The sequence below is a fragment of the Ailuropoda melanoleuca genome, chromosome 1 (assembly GCF_002007445.2).
Source record: "Ailuropoda melanoleuca isolate Jingjing chromosome 1, ASM200744v2, whole genome shotgun sequence".
In the NCBI taxonomy this organism is placed as follows: domain Eukaryota; kingdom Metazoa; phylum Chordata; class Mammalia; order Carnivora; family Ursidae; genus Ailuropoda; species Ailuropoda melanoleuca.
The window spans coordinates 176,501,955-176,507,942 of record NC_048218.1 but is presented as its reverse complement, the minus strand read 5'-3'; the positions used below and the strand labels follow the sequence as shown (position 1 = coordinate 176,507,942).

The window sequence follows — 5,988 nt, the reverse complement described above, 5'->3', positions numbered from 1 at the left end:
GAACCCAGAAAGAGAGAACTGGGGGCGCCTGGGTGGCTCAGTCGTTAAGCGTCTGCCTTCGGCCCAGGGCTTCATCCCAGGGTCCTGGGATCGAGCCCCACGTCAGGCTCCTCTGCTGAGAGCCTGCTTCTTCCTCTCCCACTCCCCCTGCCTGTGTTCCCTCTCTCACTGGCTGTCTCTCTGTCAAATAAATAAATAAAATCTTAAAAAAAAAAAAAAAAAGTCTTGTAAAAAAAAAAGAGAGAGAACTGTGGGATTATGTTTACACCAAGTTCAAAACTCAGGGAAAACTACACTGTAAAGGGAAGGGTGGTGGTTGCCTTTAGAAGAGAGGACTCACTGAGATGTCCAGTGAGGATCTGTGCATTCTCCAACGTGTTATGTTCGACTTCAGTTAAATGTATTAAAAATCGCTGGGACTAGCAATTAGAAAATCACTGGATTTCTCAGAACATTTTCAAGAGAGTAATTTGGCTAAAAGGCAGGTTTCGAGTTTTCATATAAGGTGAAAGTGATAAGTAAAGGGAGGCTGTGTTTAGATCAACACTGAAAAGAAGGAAGCCCCCAGTACCAGCTCACCCAAACATACACGGCACGTCAGCCTGTTTCCAGGCACATTAGATTTGCGGATGACTCAATCTTTATTTTCGCTTTCATGGGAATCTTTACAAAATCGCTCTGGTTCCTATGACTTAAATTAACCATAGTAACCATAAACTGAATAATGAACATTTATAACCCTACCTACAGAAATGAGAAGCCTTTTCTGTCTTGAGACAGAAATGGCCAATATTGAAGTTAAAGTAATTTTGACTCTGAGTTAATATGATATCTAACTTAAAAATTTGTTTCTAAAATAGTGAATATTGAACAGTGAGTTTTCATGTTCAATACAGTTTATCTTAAGTTCCAATAGCAATACATTCAGTATTCTTGTCCTATTTTCAGTATTCTTGTCCTATTTTCCACATTCTGGGTAAGATGACTCAGCAACATTCGCTGTAATTAAAAACCTAATATAAATATAGGAACTACACTCCATTATAAAAGCTAATGCAGAGGCAAATGGAACAAAATAAATTTTCATTAAAAAAGAAATTAATAAGAACTTTGCTGTCTGTGTTCCTAAGTCTGATTCCCTCATTAGAACTAGTTATTCAGTCTTCCATTTTGGAACTTGCTTACTTTCTTTTTATATAACACAAAGAGCCATTATCATTTAATTAAAATGATGCCATTAAATAGCTGACCTTTCGATTCGTAAGACTTGGTGCTAAGTTTGATTCAAATTCCAAGTTTAAAGTGCACTTAGCTGAAGGCAGGGGTATGTTTGTGAGTCTCAGACTCAGAGAACTGGCTCGAATGCAGCCCTTTGCGAATTGAGGTTTTCTGCCTAAGTCACTGACGCGGACCGTACATCTTTAGGAGCGGTGCCCTTTGGGAGGAATCGCTGCAATTCTAAGTCACAAATTGATTGAGGGTGTTAAATCTCATGGTCATAAAGCTATCCAAGAAATATTTTTGAAATAGTGATTAAATTTGCAATTCCATAGAATTGTCATTTCTGAAAGCATCCTCCAAATGAAAGTCAAAGTTAAATGCATTCTGTGAATTTGCCAAAAGTGTAAACTTAATAACCACCACAAACATTTCTTTTTTATTTTTATAAGGTGAAGATTACTGGTCAGAGGACATGATCATTTTCCTAGCTATAAGTATGCACTCAAGGTACCTTCCAAAAATATGAGTAGCAGGTTCTTTGTTGTGTGTTAGATTCTTTTTTTATTTGGATTTTTGGCTCCTTTAGGTGTTTTAAATTACACTGATAATGTGAAGATGAAGCCATTGTGGCAATACATTAACACGTTCGTCTCTCAGATACATGAAGCAGAATGTGTCCACAGCACGCTCCTGAGACTGCTGCAGGGACCCTGAAACAGCCCTGTTCTGGTTCCTTCTGAAACCTGGTGAGCAAACTCTCCTAACACATTCGTGTTGCATTAGTCTGTTGCTTGCAACCAACGACGTCTAGCTGATACACCTCCCCACAAGTAGAGAGCTCCCAGATCATTGACCTGCCTTTCTATCTGGACCTTATGCAACAAAGCAGTAAAGGCAAATTCAGACAGACCCAAGACAGTAAATATTTGGCTATGGGATTCCCTTTCTTTGAAGACTTGACTAAACAGGGTTGAATGGACTTACAGCGTAATATCCTTAGAGAAACTGGCCTCTCTCATCCAGACATATAAAGACTGAGAGGAGGTCAAGTTTAATATAAAAATAAAAATTACTAAGGGTTTGAATTGTCTGAACATGAAAGGGATTGGGGCACTCCTTGAGAATAAAAGTAGTATAAAGATGAAAAAAAATTAGTGCTTTATAGCATAGGCACTTAAAGAATACAATTTGTCATCTTAAAAGGAATAAAATTTCAGAATGATAATGCCTTTATTTTCATTAGAAAAATAATTCAATAAATTTTTCTGTTTTCTCAATAGTAGTAACTTTTTGGTCTCAACTCAGGAATTATTTATCTTTATATACTCAGAGTTATTAGCATTTATTTGAAAATAAAAACAGGGTTGACCGATACTGTTAAACAGAAACAACAAGCCAAAACGGAGTGACTTGCTAAGCTCCACCAATTTAACACCTAACCTAGGGCAGTTCCAGCCTGTCCCAGGAGTGGAATCTGAAACCAATCAGTGTGGAATTTCCTGATCAGCACTTGGGAGACAATCTGCACATAAGACCTCCCACCCTCTCCCCTAAGGGAAGGTGACCTTGTGTCAAACAACCCTTTCTTTTCTCTGGCTAATAACTTCCTTGTCCCACCTCATTTCTGCCTATAACACCTTCCATTTTGTAGACTCCTGGAAGCACACTTCTATTTGTTAGATGGGATGTTGCCTGAGTCATGAATTGTTGGATAAAGCCAAATAGGTCTTAAACTTCACTAGGCTGGTTTTTGTTCTTCACCATGGGTAATGTGAAAGAGAAAAAAAATAGGTTAGAATATTTACAGAGGCTAAACTCAAAAGGAATCTAGGGACTTGGTGGCCTGTCACCTTACCCCAACTTGCTCTCTCCACACCAACCCCTTGCTTAAATCCTTTCAGGGACCTCCCACTGCTCTTGTAATTATAACCCCAATTCCACAAGACCTCCATACGGTCTGACCCCTGTCTGTCTGTCCAGAATCACATCACGCCACGCTCTATCTGACCCTCTGCACCCCAGCCATGCTGCTTGCTTTCAGTTCCTCAGTCATCCTGCTCCCTCTAAGCACAGTGCCTTTGTACATGCTCTCCTCCTGCCCAAGGACCAGCCTTCCTCCCCCTGACAATCCCCCTTCCCCAAATCACTTCAGCATAAACACTGCTGCTCGGGAAAGACTGGCCTGCCCCAGCAACCAGGTTGGATTCTTTAGCTCCTCCCTCTCACAGCACGGTCCTCACGCAGGCCGGAAGTGCACATTTATCTGTGTCATTATTTGATGTTCGTTCTTTTCTACAGGACTGTAAGCTCCTTGAGAGCAGGGACTGCATCTGATCTTACTTGCCCTTTCATACCCCGCAACTAAAGCTAGCTATGCAATAATTACTTGGCAAATTAAGGAAGGAACCAATTCCCTTAGTACCAGTATCAGAGGCAGAATCCTGGGCTGGTGATCAGAGCTGTGAGTTTGTCTTACCTGCATATTTTTCCTGATACCCAGATACGGAGCTGAAAGAAATTTGTGCAGGGCAGCCTTCTATGGGTTCGCAGTTCTGCAAAGATTTACAGGACCTGATACAGGGGTAAGTAGCACTGCATGCAGCTCTCTCTCCTCACACGATTTAGGCAGACCCAGCATGTCTGTCCTGGTAACATGTGGATGACCTCAAATGACTGCTCCTCCTCAGAGAAAGCACTGAGGGGCTGCCTCGTACAGACAGGACATTTGTACCTTTGCATCTCTCTCTAGTGAAACTGGAAGAAGGCAGGCGATGACAAAGTACTGTTTTGACACGTTTCTGTTTCTAATTCCATTAGGTTCCAGATCATACATCTAAAAATTATGGGTGCAGAGCCTGGTTCCAAGCAGGCTACCAGAACAAAGAACAATTTAAGGAGGAACAAGTAGCTTGTTTCTCAAAGAAAGTGGGATGAGCAAATAGAAAGGAATGGACATGGAAGGAAAAATGCTGCTTTGAAAAACAATAATGCAGAGCTTCCAGGTTGGTAAACATGTGGGGATCTGGGAGAGTGGCACACCTGGGGAGGGTGTGGAAGCTACGTGCACTTCCCCTGCTCCCTGCCATGTCCCCCCTGCCCCCACCCCGTGCCTCTCTTCCACCTAGCTGGTCTTGAATTATATCCTTTTATAATAAACTGATGATCTATCTTTTATGCTCTTGAGTGCCTCAAAATTGAAGAAGCCTAAGTTTATTGTATATGTGCAGAACTGAACCTTCTGGGATATTTCAATATCCCCAAGAAAATATACATCCATCAGATTCCAGAAATTCAAGCTACACTGACTCAGTCTCAAGAAGGCATCTTCTTCTGGGATATGACTGATAGTAAAGGAGCACAGCTGCTGGTCCATTTTATATCACCACCAGCAACGTATGGGTGCGTCATTTCTCTGCATCATTACCAACATTTGGCAGTGATTCCTCATAGCCCACCTTCCCATCCACACTCCTGCTCACTGCCATCCACAAGAGACATCAGGCCTCTACCTCAGAAGGGTCCACAGTGCTTACATGATCTACCCCTTCAGACCTGAAGTGAGACCCAGTAAGACCCAGAGGATATACAGATCTCCAAGGCTCTGGAGGAGACCTGTCTCTCCTCCCATCCTCTAAAGCCTGGCGATCTGAAGGAGCCTCCTGATGTTGGTATAACTAGTACCCTTGAGAATCCTCAGAGTTTCCACTCGTCGTCCACGGCCACCAGAGCCACCTTATCAAGAACATCAGGTGCGGGATCCAAGAGCCAAGAAGAAGAACTAAAATAGCACTTCACATCTGGGCTAGACCCCGAGAACGTGCCCATAGATAAGAGAATAGTAGATTAATTGGTCAATTTCATGCAGCTCTGGTATGGAGTGAATGAACCAATGACAAAGGCAGATATGTTGAAGATTGTCATCAAAGAGTACGAAGACCACTTCACTGAGATCCTCCTGAGAGCCTCTGAGCACGTGGAGGTGATCTTTGGCCTTGATGTGAAGAAAGTAGATCCCACCAACTCCTGCCATGACCTCATCAAATTGGGTCTCACATGTGATAGGGTGTTGCATGGTGAAAAGGGCAGGCCTGAGACCAGCATCCTGATAGAAGGACAACTGTGTCACTGAAGAGGAAGTCTAGGAAGTTCTGAATGTGATGGGGATGGATTCTGAGAGGAAGCACCTTATCTTTGGGGAGCCCAGGGAGCTCGTCACCAAAGATTTCATGAAGAAAAAGTACCTAGAGTAACAACAGGTGGTTCCACAACGACCCCACACCATCTGAATTTCTTTGGGCCCCAAGAGCCCACACTGAAGCCACCAAGGTGCAAATCCTAGAGTTTCTGGCCAGGGTTCACGGGACTAACCCAAGTTCTTTCCAACTCAGTCTGAGGAGACTCTGCAAGACGAAGAAGAGAAAGCCGGAGCCACAGGTTCAGCCGGGGCTCTGTCTACCGCCGAGGCCACGGCACATTCTAGTGCCAAATCTCTTCATTGCTCTTGCCCCTGGTGAAGCCGGGGGTAGAGTCTTCATTCTGTTTGAGAAGGTCAGTTAGTGATCATAGAATTGAGGTCTGAGGTAGGGCAGAAAGGAACACTACACATATTCCTCTAGCTCCTATTTTAAATGTGTAAGTTGAAAAAAAAAATTTTTTTGGAAAATGTATACTTTTTATTTTTTGATATATTACTCGAATATTGTTTCTTTCAATGTAGATTCAATTAGTTTCAAATTCTCCAACTTTATGAATGATATCGGTCACACA

The 5,988-nt window shown here is 42.5% G+C and overlaps 1 pseudogene; it reads left to right on the top strand.

Moving 5' to 3' along the window:
* Positions 1-5,080: 5,080 nt before the first annotated feature.
* Positions 5,081-5,735, top strand: LOC100464723 (annotated as a pseudogene).
* Positions 5,736-5,988: the final 253 nt, after the last annotated feature.